This window comes from Dermacentor albipictus, chromosome 2, assembly GCF_038994185.2.
Source record: "Dermacentor albipictus isolate Rhodes 1998 colony chromosome 2, USDA_Dalb.pri_finalv2, whole genome shotgun sequence".
NCBI lineage: Eukaryota > Metazoa > Arthropoda > Arachnida > Ixodida > Ixodidae > Dermacentor > Dermacentor albipictus.
The window spans coordinates 57,575,816-57,595,532 of record NC_091822.1 but is presented as its reverse complement, the minus strand read 5'-3'; the positions used below and the strand labels follow the sequence as shown (position 1 = coordinate 57,595,532).

General features: G+C 44.2%; 1 long non-coding RNA gene across 2 annotated transcripts in view; it reads left to right on the top strand.

The window, feature by feature from the left end:
• LOC135901882 (uncharacterized) overlaps window positions 1–19,717 on the top strand; it is an 80,235-nt gene that overhangs the window by 47,666 nt on the left and 12,852 nt on the right. Inside the window, exon 1 of one of the 2 annotated variants that reach the window (XR_010564298.1) lies at window positions 19,211–19,307. The exons of the other annotated variant lie outside the window; for it this stretch is intronic. This is a non-coding gene — a long non-coding RNA (uncharacterized lncRNA). Of the gene's footprint in view, window positions 1–19,210; window positions 19,308–19,717 lie in introns of those variants that run through there. 2 annotated transcript variants of the gene reach the window in all.

Here is a 19,717-nt window from a genome sequence, read left to right as displayed (position 1 = left end):
GAAGAGGTGTGGCAAACAAAACGTGTGAAAAAAAACTGGAAGTGCAATACATGCAAACATGGCCACACTGTGGAAGATGGAAGTGAGAAGCTTAGTGCAGAAAAGGAAGTTTTAACACGTTTGCTCAAAATTGAGGCTAAACTTGACGCTCTCCAAACCTTGCCCAAAAGAATTAATGAATTAGAAGCCTCAATGCAGCTTATCTCAGATAAGTTTGACGAATTTCAAAACCGGCTGACTGATCAAGAAAAAAACACCAAAGAACTTTGCCAGCGTGCAGACAAACTTGAGAAGGCGGACTCGGCAAATGAAATTGCTCACCTAAAGCGTGAAGTCGAAAGCTTAGAGTGGCAAAGTCGCCGCTTAAATCTTGAAATACATGGCGTCTCTGAGTCCGTCGATGAGGACCTACTAGAAAAGATAAACGAAGTGGCTACCAAACTGAATGTACCGCATGTAACAAGGAAGGATATAGCTGCCGTGCATAGGCTGCCAGCGAAGGCCGACAAAACGCCAGCTATTATCACTCGCTTTTTGAGGCAAGAGGACCGTGACACTTGGCTGGCAAACAGGCATTTGCTGCAAAAAGAGAAAAGCTTGTTTATCTGCGAAAACATCACGCGGCTCTCCCGCACATTGCTAACCTCGACAAAAGAATGGGCAAAAAAGAATGGCTACGCATACGTTTGGCATGCTAACGGAATTCTGCTGCGGAAGCAGACCAGCGACCCCGCTTTCGTCATTCGCAGTGAGCAAGATTTTATCAACTTGCAGTAACGTGCTCTTGTAGCACCCACGATGTGGGCGTTCTTTGTGTTCTTTAGTGCAAGATGATGCACTCATGTTTTGACCTTCCTTGTGAACCTGCTTTCTTAAAAAAAAGACACACTTTCTTTGTTTCATCTTAATGCTAGGAGCTTAAAAACTAAACTTGATGAGGTAGACTTATTCCTAAATGACCTTAAGTATTCTTTTGACATTCTTTGTTTCACTGAAACGTGGTTTTCCTCTGATGATGAGTGTGCTTTTCTTGATGGTTACGACTGCATATCCGTATGTCGCGCTTTCAAACGTGGTGGTGGTAGTGCGATGTATATTCGCTCACACTTCAAGTACAATGCACTCACAGAATATAATATTATAAATGAAAACATTGAATGTGTCGTTGTACAACTTTATGACATCCTGCTAGGAGTGTTTTATCGCCCGCCATCTGGATCCTTGAACCATTTCTTGAACTGTATGGAAGAACTGTTTGAACTAAGTCTTGAGTTAAAACTACAGTGTGCTTTTGTTGGCGATTTTAATCTCAATGTTTCATCAGATACCTCCGGCTATTCGCGCCTACAAGAGCTGTTTGTGTCATACGCGTGCTGTAACTTAATAGATATGCCAACTAGGATTACTCCTACCTCTCAAAGTATTTTAGACCTTTGCATTACAAGCTTTCCGCCTGACGTTGTCAAATCGGGTGTATTGAAGTGCGATTTAAGTGACCATTTGCCAATCTACTGCATTTTACCTCACAAAAGGCCTCATTCAAATAAGCAACCAGTTTTTATCCGCCATTACTCTGAAAAAAATATCAGCAAATTCAAATATCTTCTCTCAAATCAAAGGTGGGACTCCATTTTAATGGAAACAGATGCAAATAAAGCGTACGAGGCTTTTCTTTCCTGCTTTATGGCTGCATACGAGAAGTGTTTTCCCCTCGAGCCATGGGTAAAACGAAAAAAGATAAGGAAGCCTTGGATCACTCATGAACTGCATATGAGAATCAAACAAAAAAACAGGCTGTTTGAAAAATTCCTGAATACCAAGCATGAAAATGACTTTACACTGTTTAAAAAAGTTCGAAACAAATTAAATGCAGATATTAGAAAATCAAGATTTGAATACTACATAACAAAGTTTGCAGACATTACGGGTAACTCACGGCTTATGTGGCAAACCGTGAGGGAGGTACTCTCGAAAAATTTCCAGCACAAAAAGGTTCCGTATCAAAACGACGCTATGACTCACAACGAAGTCGCAAATTTATTTAATGACCATTTCATTGCAGTCGGATCATGCGATGGGAATTCAGTTGATTCACCGTGCGAGCAGTTCATTGCATCAAACGCCGCAAACACATTGTTTTTAGCACCCACTGACGAACGTGAAGTGCTAGATATTATTCTGACACTAAAAAATGGCTGTGCTCCAGGAGCAGATGAAATTAAACCGAAACCTATAAAGGCTGTAGGTGAAATAATCAGTTGTCCGCTCTCTCACATTTGCAACATTATTTTATCTACAGGCGTTTTTCCGCAGAAAATGAAACTGGCCAAAGTGACTGTTGTGCACAAGGGTGGCCCAGCGAACGAACTAACAAATTATAGGCCTATATCAGTACTACCAGTATTTGCAAAGGTAGCCGAACAGGTTATAAACAAAAGATTCGTCCGTTTTCTCACTGCGCAAAATATTATAGCCGATGAGCAATTTGGCTTTAGGAAAGATAGATCAGCCGAAACCGCACTCCTCGGGATAAAGGAAAAAATTCTAAACAACATTGAAGAAAAGGCACACACCCTGGGAATTTTCCTCGACTTCAGAAAGGCATTCGACTGTGTTCAGCACGATGTTCTAATAAGAAAGCTTCCACTTTACGGATTCCGTGGCGTGTCGTTGACCTTAATTGAGAGCTATTTAACGTCAAGAGAGCAATTTACTGTCATAAATGCTGCAGCCTCACACGTAAAAACAATAAAATATGGTGTGCCTCAGGGATCTATTCTCGGACCTGTACTCTTTATTTTATACCTGAATGATATTGTGAATATACCAGGCAGCGAAAACCTAGTGTTGTACGCTGATGACACAAATGTCTTTTTCTCAGGTATTGACCCCTACGCGCTCGAAAGAAAGGCTAACTATTGGTTGACCGGCTTGAGTACATGGTTAAAACTAAACAAGATGCAATTAAATGCTAGCAAGACCAAATACATTCTCTTCAGAGCAAAAGGTGTAAAAGCTCCTGACAACCTAAACTTAAACTTTGAAAACACTCAGCTGAAACAGTGCTCGCAAATTCGTTTTCTAGGTGTACTGTTTCAAGAAAATCTCTCTTGGAATTCGCATGTTGATCAGCTTCGAAGTGATCTTTGTCGGGCGGTTGGCATTTTAAACAAATTGAGATATCTCCCGGCGTCCATAAAGCGGCAAATATACTATTCATTAATACATTCCCGTTTAAGCTACTGTTCCCTTGTATGGTTAACGACGACACAAACAAATCGAGATTCCCTCTTTGCAATTCAAAAGCGGGCGTTACGAGCTATTGGGAAAATACAGTTATTGCGCAGCTGCTGGCCCTTGTTTAGGTCTTATGGAATACTAGAAATAAGTAAACTGCACACATACAAATTATGTCTGGAAATATTACGCCAGTACAAACTAGACAAAATAACCTTCGAAACCACCTACCACACTAAACTTAGCACATACGAACTTAGGAAACAATGTATGGAAACACCTCGTGTACGCACTAATTACGGTTTTCAGAGGTTAGGATGGCAAATTCCTGACTTAATTAATCAATACCCTATTATTCTGGATACTGTACGCAGCACTCCCTCTATACGTAAATACAAAATGTTAATTAAAGCAATGCTCATAAATGAACCTTAAAGGTGAAAACTGAACGTATACCTATCACTAGTGTGTTTTGTAAATACTGCTATGGTCGAATTGTGCTTTGAAGTATGCTGTTTTGTTTTTTCCGCCGAAAGCCTGTGTTTTTTGTAAGGATGTCTTATACATTGTGTAAAAAAATATTGAATGTGTGTTCTATTATGTAATGCTCTTTCTTGATTTTTGTAGCCTGTGGTGCCGCCTGTCATCCGGGTGGCGTGGCCTCGTCAGGCAAAGTATGCCTTTTGCCACGTCACCCTGGACAACCTTTTCGTTGTCTTAAATAAATTCTGAATGAATGAATGAAAAAGTGTGTAAACGCGCCTAAATCACGTCAGAGTTGTTGCTCTGCCGGGCACAGAAAACGATTTGCAATGTGTGCAACGAATGTGGTTTCCCAAATTCCGATTTTGAGGCAGTAAATATATTGGACAGATAGGCAGGCGCCTAAATGATCGTTTAACAACGTCAATAACACTGTTCAAGGCCACTTGGGCATTCATTGCCGGGACTGCGGCTGCATGCCCCTCTTTAAGATACGGAAGTTTTAGCGAGACACAGCTCACCCGGTAAATTATTGAAGCTGATTTCACCAGAAAACTGGGTAGTGTGTGCGTTAGTGCCCCCTCTATCACGCTGACCCCTAGTGAAATTTTGTATCTAAACAGATAGAAATTGTGATGTTTTTTTTTTTCAAGTGACCATGTTCTTTTTACAATGACTTGCTGTTAGAACACCCCTTGTGACTGGCTTTCATTTTCTGCGCGTGACCCCTCTGTGTATACACACACGATGCGGCAACGCAATAAAATATTGTTGAAAGTCAGTGGAGTGTGTCTCTCACAGTCCTTGTCCTTCACGCTGTACGTCATTTTTTATACTGAACAGCCAATATTGATTCAAAATTAGAAAAATATAGTACACATCTGAGCTGCAAAAATGCAAGTGATGCAGCAAAAGGCCTTTAGCTTTCCAAAAGAAAAAGAAATGTTCACGGTTAACCACGAGGTGCAGGGACTCCATTCTCTGAGCATCTTGACCAATATATGCAGCGCATGGCATTGCTGGAATCTTGCATCCTGCATTAGCAAAATAAAAAGAGAATCATGAGAATTCAGTCCATGCAATTACACATGGACTTTGCGGAAAATTTGATAAAGCAACAAGCTCCTCAAAGTAGCAAACTTAATTAATGTGACTGGGCAGAATGCACCGCTCAGGCAACTGGGCAAGACAAGTGAAAGGTAGAAGTTTCTACTTTGCAAATTAAGGAATTCCATGTTACTGTGAATGCTAAACCACTATGTCATTGTGAACACAAGGCACATACAGCAGCAAAAACATAAATTTACAGTAGCCTTTTCACCATAGAAAAAAAGAGTGAATAAAGTTTAAAGACTACGAATGACATCTCTCAACAACAGACATTTGTCCAAGAGTGTGTATGTGACCTTAATACAAAACTGACATTATGAAATCTGCAATATATCTGCATTACACTTTATAAGTACTGCAGGTGAGAAGCTTACGGGATATGGTACATTAAGAGTGAAATGCACAAGGCATTAAAAAATGACTTTTACACAACATTATTACACTAGGAGACAAAGAGAACTGTTTTACAGAGAGAGCACACAAAATGAAAATGAGGGAATCCCCACTGGCATTCTCATTTGCCCTGCAATACATGCATCCAGCCCAACAATATCCAACTCTCCAATGCAGTTTATTAGACACTTTCTGCATCCTAAGATATATCGTGTATTTCTTATTTACTAATTTAGTAAGAATGGGCATTTTGGCATACTTTCCTCGAAAATTTAGCATGTGTTGTCAACTATTTTTCTTAGAGCACGCCCCCTTCTTTCAATGGGTTAGCTTGGCAATGCACTGACAAGTAGTATTCCCTTATTTAAACTTATGATCCTTCCTCATGCTCCCACTTCATGCTCTAAACTGTGATGCCACTCCGATGCAGTTTATGTTAATCTGTGACTATTTACATGGCCCTTCTTTCTGTAGCCTCTCAACTAGAGCCTGAAATTTCTTGTCTCCTAGAACAATCGTCTTTCTTGCCCAAAACATATTGCACGGTTACCCCTCATGGGGGAGGGGGGGGGTACTGTATATGAGTTTTCACATATTCAATGAACCTCAGAGACACAACCATTTCTCATCCTGTGTTGCTACTACCCGCATGAGTCACAATGGTTGTAAATTGGCTACCTGGCCTCTCTCGCTTAAAAGTACATTTTGCATGTGGAAAATAACCACAAGCATCACATTTCATTGAATGAGTGCTCCTGTGCATGTTTTTTTTCCGTCCTGTAATGGCTAAGTTCAACATGTTCAAGTCGTTTGAAAACTGTCTAGCCTCAACCAATACTTTGTGTAGTTTCAAAATTATGATACATTCATTTTTCAAAACTTGTCCCAAATTAAGCATGAGACATTTTCATGATGCAAATGAGGTAAGGTTGTTCTCAGAGACTATGATAGGCCTGCTATATCCTGCAAAACTGAAATGAAATATGCTTGCAATTTTCGTGAGCAGCTAGCTCAGTACAATTAGGCGCATTACCTGCAGAAACGTTTTTTTAACGCTCCCGAGAGGTCCTGGTTTCTTGTAATTTCTTCAAATCCCTTGCAGTCTAGATTGCAATCCGGTGCATTTTGATTTTGATATTGTATTCAAAATAAAAACAGCTGAAATTTTAAGGTTTTGATAATTATATGGGAATAAACTAAAGGTAGAAGAGTGTAATGCAATGAGCAAATAAAAAGCTCATTGCAGAGAGTAAACAAATATTCCTTTCCTGCAAATAAATTGGTAGCAGGAAGGTCATACGAAATTAGCAGTGAATGCACAATAAAGAATATGATGCTACGATGCCCCGACATTCTGTGAATATTCTTGCACAAAGAAAATCCTCATTATGAAAGACCATCAAGAAAATGCAAATGTATACTTTGGATCAGCAGTCATGCGTGCAGTATGCACTGTACCATCAGCAATATTTACAACCACAGACAACTGCACATCATATCAAGCTTAGGCGGCCAAGGAGCCTGAGTTTTAAATTGTAACTTGACTTATTATATTACACTACACAACTATATCTACTTACAATATGTTGTCTTCTCAACCGCTTTCAAGAAGACATTAACCATCTGTCTGAAGGCGAACGCAAGTGGCTTGCTCTTGATGGGGGGCGCCAAGGCTGGGCATTGTGAAATTGCTGCTACCATCTGCATGACCTGCGAGAAACGACGCTCTAAGTACAAGATAAACAAATGCTATAAGAGCAAAAGACAAGATCATTGGCAATGAGCCTCGTTTTGGTTTGCACGAGAAAAGCCAAGAATATGGACTTTGTGCTGCTTACTGAAGAAGAAGCAAGCCTCGTTCCAGATGTTGCAGTCATGCATTAAGATTGTCACACAGCTGCATGCTTGTATGCTGCTGCCGCCAGTACGCCAGTATGCTTTGAAGTTTATTATTTCAAGTTAAATTGATTATTGTGTTTTCTTGCCAATTCTTGGCAAACAGAACAGCAATGAAATAGCTCACTTACACACATACTCCCTTTTGAGGAGAATTCACACACACGCACGCATGCATGGGCGCACACACACACACGCACACATATGCTTCTACCACATGAGCAGCTTCGTGTGCTTGACACACATACATTTTTTTTTATCCTGTGTCACTCCTACTGCTAAGGCATAAAAAATCATTTGTGTTACCAACCCCAAACTCCTCAACCTACACCTCCAGCTTAAACACTTTCTCGAGAGCCAGGACAAGCCTTCAAGCTTCCCCAGTGCTCCAAACTGTAGTTACGAATTTCAATAGGGCTATAGGCGACAGCTCTCGAAGGGCATGCAAATTACCCGGAGACCTTAAGCTTGTATATGATACCTCTAAAGCACAACACTTTAACTTTTCAAAATTCATTAAAGCTCCTGAAGACAATTGCTATATACGTAGAACGTCTCGAATAACCTGCCGCTAACAATCTCAGCGGTTGTCTGCATCAAAAGAAAAGTGGGCTAATGGGAAATCCACGTCTTTAAGATCGGAATTATTGTAATGGCGAAACACACTACCAGATTTCTTAATCATTTATTTATGCTCTGGATGTAACGTTCCTTTCACAATAAAAAACAAGGATATCGATTCATCAGGGCACGGGAGGAAAAAGGACGAAGCGTATACTTGGCACCTTCCCACTGGTCCTCCCGAGAAACGGCGCCTCATACAGCAGTTGTCCAGGGTGGCTTGAAACCAAACTCGGCTTTCAGGCGGGAACACTCGCTGCACCAAATCGGAAGAGTTTTATTGCGAGTAAAACTCTACCGGCCTCATGCAATACATACGCACGCACACAAAACGAACCCACACGCACACACAGGTATACGCACTCTCAAAGCGCAGACACAAAAGTGCGCACGCGCACATTGATGAACACAAACAAGCACACATACATGCATGCAGGCAGACACGCTAACACGTGCACGCACACACAGCGACCCACAGACAACACACTCACAAAACACGTACGCACTAGACACGCGCAAACACGCCGGCCCATACAAACCGGCATGTACTGAACGCACACACACACACACACACACACACACACACACACACACAGCGAGCCGAGCGCACGCACGCACACACACACAAAGCGAGCTGAGCTGAGCGCACACACACACGCACGCACACACAAATTAAGCCGAGCGCGAGCACGCGCAGACGCACAGACAAAGCGAGCCGAAAAAATGCTGAAGGCGTCCGGCAAGCAGCAACAGCAGCACGCGACCGCATCAGGGAGAACCAATACCGCGCCGGTTCCTTCGAAAGGTGGCTAAGCCAGTCCTTTTTCTACGCGACGCAAAAGTGGTCGACCACATTTCTCTGAAGTGCGAACGACCGTATTACAAGCAGCCGCGCTGAACGCACAAGAGAATCACATCAATGAACGTTCAAGCGCTGAGAAACAAAGCGGAACTATGCAGGCGCACCACGCCCGATGTAGATTTGACAAACATTAGTCACACGGGACGCGATCTAGGTAGTTAACTTGCCCTAGTAGGAGTGCAGCTGCTCTTGCTCTTACATTAGCGAATTATGAATTATGCTACGAGATCACAGTGAGATATTTCTAAAGCGAACAAAACAAATACCAAATAAAGGGGCACTTGCCTGAAAGTTCCCATCTTGCCAGTACTACCGACCGGGCACGTTGCAACTTCTCGTTTCAGCCTTCGTGGATCCATCTTCCAGTGCGTACGAACGCTTTGCTTTGAAGTGGGGCACGAGTAATACACAAAGCATGGGCCACATCTTTTTCTACCCCGCGCGCAAAACTAATCACACGTTTAAAATTACTTCGCACAGCGCGCAACGCGAACGCACGCAAAAACGAGCATGATGGCGCAGCTTCCGCCTTCCCGTCCTGCCGCGCGCCGAAGTGATGGTACAGCCGTTGGGTACAGTGTCGTCCCGTCACTTCCGGTCGCTTTTCATTGGCCATGGGGTGGCCGCGCAAATTGAACGTTTATTCTGACAGGTTTGCTTGCTCGCATGGCCGCAGTGGCGTAGCAACAGGGGGGGCCGGGGGGCCGTGGGCCCCGGGTGCACGGGGCCAATAGGGGGGGGGGTGGGGGTGTCATATACGTCTGAAGACACCCGAAAATTGTCGGCATCCCCGCCTTCCTCAACTACACCCGGGGGGGGGGGTGACAGAAGAGCTAAGGGCCCCGGGTGCCAGACGACCTAGCTACGCCACTGCATGGCCGCCTGTTTGCTGCTGCTTCGTTGTGGTCTCTAGCTAGAACGGTGAGGCGGGTAGTTGCTACTACGTTTCGTGCCAGGCATTTTATTTTGGGGTGGGGGGCGCAGTCTGTGCTGCATCACTGAGGGTACAGTACACAAATCGGGACCGTGAGCGAGACGATCGGCGCTCTTCTGCTGGTGCGATTAGATTATTCACTGCGTCCGAACGAAGCAACTTTGCGAGGTCATAGCGTAGTTTCAGCGATATCATGGCTCGATAAAGACGCTCACATCTTGGTCGTGCGACAGCGACGCGTAAACATTCATGAGGAGACTGAAGACTGCGTTTGCAAGTGCATATGCTCTGGATAAGAAATTACAGCTTTGACGACACCAGCCCTTAATATATAGGCTCAGCCTTACAAGCTGTATTTGAGGATGCACTTAGAAAGCAGATCAGTAGCTTAGTAAACCTCTGAATGAATTAGGCAAGGTACGTAGAAATTCGGGTTTGAGAATTTCCAACCTGATCTCGCCTCTAAAGTCTTCTTTATGGATTCACCATGCAAATTGTACGTTGATGCCATTGTACAGCAGAGGCTCGTCCAACAGCACGTCCCTGTTTGTTCAGCAATGTATCCAAACAGCTTCTTCCATTTCACCACTTTTTGTTGGGCTATTAAGGGCACCGAAATATTAGTGCAGAATTGCGCAAGTTGCTCTCGTGTTTTCGCTCTGTGCAGTTTTTCTAGAAGTGTTTAATTGCATGTTAATATTCCTGTGAGCACGAAAAATAATGATAATGAAATTGTAAGTGAAAGGGCGTTCTTTTTCTGGATGATACATTTTTGGAGTGGCCGTCATGCCAGTAACATCAGAATCCTTGAAGAAATATCGACAGTCACTTAGGAATGGGAAAACTTAATCGCTTCACGCATCTACACTTGCAATTGTCACGTGACCATGATACGTTAGTTCATACATTGTCACGTGTTCTTCACAATTCTACCTTAATCTCCCGTAATCCAACGTGCTATAGTTTGTACAAACCTTAATGCAATTTATTCCACCCTTATTCACATTATTTCACATTATTTACCCATAATTGCTCATACTTAACGTTGTTGTATTTACTACCTTCTGTATCACTACTGACGTCATACAAGACGGTAATGACTTCACATTTTATTTATTTATTATATACATTCAAGGCCTAGTAGGCACAACAGAAAGAAGTGGTGAAAATATGCAATAATTGCAATGCAGCGCAAAAATAGAAAATCAAACCATAAGATAATTTGAACGGCGACCTTGAATTAGTGGTGTCGCAAATTGAGACTGTGGAGGCGGGAAGGCGGTTGCATTCAGTGGCTGTTCTTGGCAAAAAGGAAGAATGGCACATCAATTTTGTATTGATGGTCGATGCGAGACGAGAACTTGGTGTGGTGAAAAGATTTTCTTTACGAGAAGGGTTAAATTAGCATATTCTATGAAAAAGACAGAGACGAAAGTATTTGCGACGTAACCAAAGGTCAGGTTCACCTAGTGTTCTTTTCATGGACGTGACGCTAGAATGAAGTGAATAATTTGAGATAATAAAACGGGCGGCGCGGTTCTGAATGCTTTCTCAATGCTTTCAAGGTAAATGACAAGATTGGCATGAGCAGGGTCCCGTGTGGATTGTTGTTGCGGAGTACGCCACCTTTCCTACCTGAAAGGCCATGAAACGCTTTCGCATTAAAAATGCAATACATACACACATTGCTCAATGCGTGGACGTGTACACGTTACTCAGATTTATGCATCAATACGTTCAGCACCCTTCAGGCGTCGATTTAACACCCTTCTGTGAGCAAAGTCACACCTTATGTGTGGTATCCACCCTTGTGATAGGGTGCTTTGGCCGAAAAGGGTGCTAGAAGGGTGTGGGCATGGGTGTAAATGCCGAAAGCACCCCTATTAACACCCATAAGGGTGTAAAAATGTTTAGTGTGTATGTGACTTTCGACATTCTTGGGCTTAGCTAGGCAAATCCAAAGAAACTATGGAACCACGGCTGGCAAATAGTTCAATCAAAGGGTCCCTTCGTTTATAGAAGGTCACTTTTGTTTGCTTTTAAAGCGAATAACATTGCCTACCTTGACATATTTTTATTGTCTGATTAACTGATAAGAAACGAGGAGCGTGAAGTGGCGAGGATTTCGGTAGGCCGCGCTAGCGCCGTAAACCTAGATAACCAAGTGAGAGAGTGTGGTGCCGGTGTTTGCGATTGGTCCGCTTCCCCTTTCCTCCCTTTCTGTGACTTGTCTATCATTGCGATGGCGTACAATGGGGCGCTTAAAACGGCACTGAATGGCGTCCTCAACGAAGAACAGTTGGCGGAGCATTGTCCTCGATGCGGCTCAATAACACTATACTGCCACCAAAGAATTTGTATTATCCGTGAAGAGATAGAGACAACAATAACGTAAAATAAAGGGAAACCGCAGGGTTCTTCCCCGGCCCTGGACGTGGGCGGAGTCCTCACTCCAAGACCCCATAAGCTGCACCCGTCCTGGAAAAAAAGCCTATTTCTTCGGCAGCACCATGTAGCCAGTGCCAGAGCGATAGGCGGGCAGCCCATGTTTATGCCTTTCGGAATGGGGTAGTCTGCAGCTATTCTAAAGGAAAATTTCCACCCAAGCACTCCGTACAGATTGTTAACCAGCGAAGCTGGAACCAGGGACCACGGTACGTGTTTACCATTCGGTTAATCTCGATGGTTTATTAATGGACTGCTTGGTAGACTGCAAGGAACTCGGGACACAGTTGCTGCTTGCTCTCGGCTGCATGAACCTGTTGTAGTGCCCGGCTGAAGCATCAGCACGGCGTAGACGAGCTCGTTCCGAGCTCTGCTGATCCAAAGCTGCTTGCTCCTGGGGAGTACGTATGACGCGTGGTCTACACATTTCGGAGCCCGAGAGAAACTGCTGGGCACGCGCGTCCGGCTGCAACGGAGAGCAACGACATCACTACTAGTGCAATCAATTGCGCGCCTCTCTTTTCTCTCTCTCTTTTTGTACATGCGTGTGGTGTTGCATCGGAGGTGTTCTCGGCGTACGGGCGACAGACAGACGGACAGATCGGCTAGCCGTATACAACTTTTCTGAAAAAGAAACACTAGTTTTGTACGGTATATTAATGCAGGTTTACTGTGTACAGGTAACTTGGACGTCATGAACGCTCGTGGCTTTGTGATGTCGTGTGATAGAAAGGCAAAGTAGGCGCTGCCTAAAAAGGTTTTGAACGATAAGGGTGAGCTACGACGCTGATCCAAGCACCCTCAAGCACCACACCGTCATCTGGTTTCCCGCCCACCTGGGTCGGATCCCCGGCGCCCCAGCAAACCTCAATGAGGCAGCCCACGACGCTACACGTGCGCTTACCGACAGCGTCGTCACCCCCTGGAAACCGCGTGTCGACGAGTTGGAGGTGAACAGGGACGCCCGAGTAACGCGCGACGAAATCAGTAAATACCTTTACCTAGGACGACGTTTCTTTCCGCCTCCGCACCCCAAACTAAACAGACCGCGCCACGTTACACATCGTCTACCCGGACGTCTACCCCGACGATGCGTGCCCCTTATGCGGGGTCACGGTGACATTCGCGTGCGTGCTCTTGCAGTGTAGAAACGCTCGTCCCGACTCTACGTCGGACAAGTGGGAGAAGACCCTAGGAAGCCCGTCACTACAAAACCACCTATATTCCAGCAAGGCCGCGCAAGGTCCAGCAAGGTCCAGCAAGGCCGCGAAGCGGCCGCCATGTACTACCTGTCGGTCCGTGCGTGGGAGACACCCGCTGCGCGCTGACGGGTGTCCTGATGGACATTTAATGAAGTCTATCCAATCCAATGCAACGGGAGAATAACTTTGTTTCTTTTGTTTGTCCTCATTATGCTTAATCAGTGCCTGCACGTCCTCTCAGTTAATGATTTTCCGTAGTTTCCAAGGGGTCGCGTGACAAAAAAGCTAACTAGGCTTGCCTGAAAATGTTTAGACCGTTAATAAAGGGCTACGGTGGAAAAAGGCGTACAATGGGAAAATAAGTTTGTTTCTTTTGTTCGTCCTCATCATACCTATACATAGTCTTTATGTGCACGTCCTCTGAGATAAGTTGCCGTAGTTTCCGTGACGTCGCGCGACAGACAGGCAAAAAGGTTGTAGTACGAAAATATTCCACATATCGGGGGGGCAGGGGGCTGGCGGTCGAAATGAAATAGAGGCAGACTGGAATAGCTTTACGTTAGAGCATGCCAGGAAATATGACGTTAAATCATACGAGACAACTCATTTCACGATGACTGTCGAAGGTTGTGCGACTACCATTCGAGTATAGTAGCGACGCATCTTATTTCTGAAGTCACGTTTGTTAAACATCTCCAGGGCTGGGACTGCCCACACTCATTTTGGAGCAATTTTGGGAGCAAGTGAAATTGTGTTTCGGAGCATTTTGGAGCACGCAATATTGCTGTTTGGAGTACACTAAATTGTATTTTGGAGCAATTTGTAACAGCTAAAATTTGAATTTTAAGCAGTTAAGAATAAGAATTATTAAAAATAAGAATAATAATAACAAAAAATAATAATAAAATAAGAATAATAAGAACAATAAGAATTTTGGTGGAATAATGGACTATGGAATATGGGAGCGCACTTAAACGTCCAGACGAAACAAAGACTAAACCGACACGAAGCGTATATTAGAAGCGCGCTTTGTAGCTATAGCGTACTAGATTACAGAAGGGGTGGGTCGAGCGGTGGCACGGCGCATGCTTTCCTGTAAAGCCGAAAACATCTGTGGCACTACTATCGAAACACATATTCTGACACCGACTCTCACGATCATAGCGGAAAATGTTCTCAAATTATGTGGACGAATCGACGTGGTAACATAATTTTGGGGTTACCATGTGCATACATGTGAACTCGGGGACCTCGAAAGTCAGGAGATTCGCCAAGCGGGAAAGAAATTGCCTGTGACAAAAAAACTTGCTTTTTTCCAGGTCACAGCAACGTCAGAAAAAAAAAACAATGAACGGCTGCTAGTGAAATTATAGGAGATTTCGGCGATCGTACTGTGATGGGAGACGGTGTGTGCGCACTTTTACAATTAAGGAATAATTGAACATATATGTCCTCTCACAAAAGTGGCCCATTTGTACTTTTACTATGTTTGACCGCACAGCATAGTTGCACCACGGCGCAGCTGACTTCTAGAACCGGTTTCACGCTTAATACACGCTTACTCCTCAACGCATCTTTTGATATGAAGTGAACTGAGTTCGTCCTACCCTGGCTGCGCACGAAAGACAACACTGTAAAATAATTTACACCCTAAATGTGAAAAAGGGTGTAAATCTCTCTATATCTCACACCCTTAGGGTGTTATCTATATAACGAACACCCTAAGGGTGTGAGTTATAGACACATTTACACCCTTTCCACTTCTTAAGGTGTAAATTATTTTACAGTGTACGATTTAAATGTGACTACGGCTAGCTGCCTGCGGGTAAGGCTGACGCATTTGTGGCTGTATGACGCGTTTTAATTGTAATATTGTTTTATGAATATTTAGTTTCTTTTTCTTAGTTACAATTAGTTGTGCAGTTAGACAATGAGCAGTTTTTCGGGAGATATATGGCCACCTCGATCAAATCGGTATAACCGGTCGGAATCCGTGACTCCTCGGACAAATCAGGAACTTTCACCGGTATGCATTCCTCATTGCAGACCCAGGATGCCACGATCAACCCTGGGCAGGTATAAAGTGAAAATACTGTAATCTATTTTTATTGCGTTATCCATTATGTGGACACTGCAGGTGCATTACAGCCTTCATCGTGGCCGCGATGTTCCGTATATGTTCTAGGGGCGATTACATGCTTGCCACGCGCACTGTGCTGCCTGTGCGAGTGAAAGCTTGCAAGTAAATATCGCGCGCTCAAGGGAAGAAAGCGGCACGGAAGGGCGCCGTCTTCCATTACGTACAAGGCACTGCGGGAGGCGAAGGAAGGATTCTACTACAGCGGCTGCTGCATATGGCGCAGCCTATCTTGAGAGCCATCTGCCATGGGGACAGACGGCGAGTACTGATAGCTTCGTGTGCGCTGTGTTTCGCCGTTTATCATTCATCGTCATTCCAGCTGCGGAATCTGACTCTTATGCTGCTGTGGCCATCAAACCTTCTACCCAGCGGTCTAAGTTCTCTAATAGCTCGCGAGACTAAGTCTCTGCTTGCGGCCGGGATGCTGTCATAGTGATTTTATTATCGTCTTCTAGCTTTGCCATCCGACACTTCCCATTCGGTCATCGTCAAATTCTCATCGTCATACGCTCGTCGTTTATTCCTGGTCACACCGCCGTCATTGTGCACATATGGTCGTTACATTTTGGTTATTCTAACTTCGTCAGCCACCTTATGCACGTCATTGTCATCGTAATATTGTCTTCAAGTCGTCGTCGTCAAGTTGTCGTTTTACTATTAGCCTCACTTCACTAATGTCATCGCAATGTTTTTATACCATTATATTCATAACACCTTCGTCATTCCCTTGACACTAATCTTCGTCATAACATTCTGATGGTACTGTCCTAATAAGAGAATGAGAACGGGAGAAATAGACTGTCCTAATTAAATTTAATTAAGCCACCCTCCTCATGCCGTCACGGTCAGACACCCGTCACGGCCGTCTTGGTCGCAGCCATCATTGTTACTCTGGCTTTCATTCTACCCTCGTCATGCCGTCGTCGTCTCGCCATGGTCCGCCTACACCCGTTGACATCGCATTGTGCTGATGCCTTCCTTATGCCATCATCGTCATTGCGTCGTCGTCACGTAGTTTTCCATACTCTCGTCGTGATGCTGACACAATCGTCGTCATTCTAGCTTTGACATCGGACTCTCGCCATGGCATCATCGTGAGCCATTGTGCCCGCATAGTCGCTGCTGTACAGTTGTCGTCATATCTCCATGGTCCCGCTGTCGTTTGACCACCGTCATCATTTCGATAACTTCTTTATATTAGAATCCTGTGAACGCCATGAACGGGATTGTTACAGGAATGGGTGCATAGTAAAGGGGGTAATACACATGCGCAAGTATTGTACTCGCTATATAAAGAAAAATTAAAGCGTCATAGCATTGCGTCATGCTATCGTCATCATACCATATGCCATAGTCACTGTCCTATTGACGTCATTCTAGTGTAATCATGTTGCAATTCAAAAGGGATTAGGCAGCCCTTGCGATGTCACCGTGGTCATCGCGTCGTTCGTAGCCAGGAGCTATCATGCGCCAATTGTCAATCATCGACATGCATTCGTGGCGATGCCATCGTTGTATTTCCAGCTTCTTCATCAGGGGCGCTATAACGTAAAACTATTCCAAACTTTTCTATTCGAATTCTGCAATTAGCCCTCGCAATTGGTCAAAAACGTTTTTGGACCACCCCCATTTCACCTGTCTGTCACGCGACATCACGAAAACAGCGATAGCACCCAATCTGTCATGACGCGTACACACTGATTATGCATGATTTCGCCGAACAAAAGAAAAATAGTTATTTCTGATTCGACGCCTTTTCGCCATTACCCCTCGGCTATTGGTCAAAATTTTAGGGCTGTGCCCACTTCACCTGCCTCTCACGCGACGTCACAAAACCGGAAAAACTCCGCGCGTCAAAGTGACGCGTACGCGATAAAGATGCATTAACATGCCGAAAAAAAAACTGAATTTTCTTCTGAATGGCCGCAGGCAGGCCCGTTCCGAAAGGAATAAAAGATGGCTGCCGCCGATCGCTCAGGCACTGGCTACGCGCACCTGTCGAATAGCATGGGTTCCTTTGCCTGTAATAAAACTTTTTGCGTGACCTAGTAACGTTTTCTAGCACTTTCGCCATGTTTACGACCTCGTTCTGCTAACTCTTCCTTACTGAGGATCCGTTTTAGCGTCATTCTTAAGCTTCCGTTGCATGCCGCCGCGATAGTCGACGAGCCACCGCAAGCTAAGTGAGGGAAAGTGGACTAATCGCAGACGCCGGCACCATCCTCTTCATCCGGTTATCGATTTTCAGTGCATGCAGTGGCTTGGCCCTATCGAATCCCTCTCCACTCCACTTGAGCGTGCTTCTCGCCCCTTGTGAGACAATTAGCTAGGACAAGCCACTCAGTGTAGGCAACGTTATTCGTTCTTCAAGCAAAAAATTGACCTACTCTGAACTAGGAGAGCGTTTGATTGGTCTGTCCAAACAACCCTGCGGGTGGCCGCCCAATGCTTGCGTCGGTGGTTACGCAAATTTGACGTCAGGAAATTGGAATAAAAACATATTGGAATAGTTTCACGTTATACGGCCCCTGGGTGTTGTTATATCGCTATTGTCACGCCGTCATTGTCACACATTCTTCGTCCTCTCATTGTCTCTGTGTCGTCATCGTCACGCTGTCGTCGTTGTGCTATCTTCGTCATTTGGAAATTGACATCTCATTGTATTGAGCCGTCGTCGTTGTACCTTTTTGTGGTTTCGTCGACGTCATTCCTTTTTCGTCGTTCCGTTGCAACAGCTGCGTCTGCGTCATACAGTCCTCATCATGCCGCCATAGTCATGGCCGACTTTTGCAAACGGGTGTCATAAGCAAAGTAAAACGGTACGGGTGTATGCCGCGTTTAGCCGAAGCAATGAAAATCTCTGAATTACCCCTACACATGTTATTTAAATGCGACTTCAGGAATACGATGTTTCGCACCGTTGCTCGAATGCTAATATTTTTGCCTTTGACAGCCTTCGTGAGGTATGTTCTGCCATATTTTTTTTTTCTTTTTTATTATGGCCAGACAGAACGGCAGGGCCTGTATACAGGATGCCCCAGCTAACTTTAGCCAGAGTTAAACAATGCATCACTTGGAGATCCACCTAATTAGACAATTAGTTTTAATTTATTAATCCACAACTTCATTGTGATATATACATGAAATTGTGTAAGAAAGCATTGAAAATCGACGTGGAAAACTCGGGAAGAAGCTTTCTGTGTGTGTTCACGGGTTTCTTTCACGCTCGCGAAAACACCTTTACGTAGCACATACTGAGGAACAGCAATCTGTATTGGGAGTTTTTCATGTTGCGCTGGAAGTTTCTCGTTGACACATTTCACGCAATGAAGATATTTGAGAAGTTCATTAAATAATAAATAAATTTTATCTAATTAGGCAGAATGAAAATAATAACAATTTGATTATATCCAAGCGACTGCAAACAACATTACCTTGGTTCAGTCCAGCTACGTGGCATTCGCATTTTTTTAAAAATCTGGCTAAAGTTAGCTGCGAAACCCTGTATAGTTGTTGATTAACAGTTCTTGATCCATCGCGGCATCAGCTGCCCTCCTTTCCTTGAGGCTGCGTTTCCTTCTTCTGCAACATAGCCTAATTTGTAGTCATTTCCAACGAAACGAGCAAATACAACAACCTCACCACGCAAGCGTCATCGCTTCTTTGGTGATGAGAAAATGAGCGCGAATGTACAATATCCATGAAACAACCACTGCAACACATGTGATGTGAGACTGCTTAAGGTGTGTTACAATTCACAAATTTATAATGGATGTATTACTGCTACAAATGTAGCCTACTGCTTTGCACACTTGAATTCGACATCGTCACAACCAAGAAGAAGGATGTCGTTCTTTTAGGGAAGTTCACCGACGTTGTTTGTAGGGAGGCAGACCAGGCATCCACCACTTGGTAATCGCCGACGAAGACACGAGCAAGCGGAGGCCCCCGTTAGTGGCTGCCACACAAGCCTTAAATCTTCAGGTAATTAACGGTTTTTAAGACGTTACAAATCAAGTTAAACGCTATATACCTAATAGATAATTACCGCGATTTAGCGTAAATGGATACCCTAATTGCTTCATCAATCACTGCTAAGTTCGTACGAAATTCGGCACAAGGCAAATAGATGAGAATCTCTCTCATAAAGGTCGTGGAAAACTAATAGTGCCATACACACAAGACTTGATCTGTGGTTATATGTGTCCATACGCCGAGCACGCACGAAGTTGATGAATTAACTTTTACGAACAAAACACTTCTCGTGGCTCCAAGCGAAAATTTGTTCAACACACCGCCTATATGTTTAGGAAACTCTATAAATTGCCGCTACCGTCCGTTGAGCAGTGTTTAGTAAAGACAGCGAAAAGGCGACCAGCTGAACAACAAAAGCA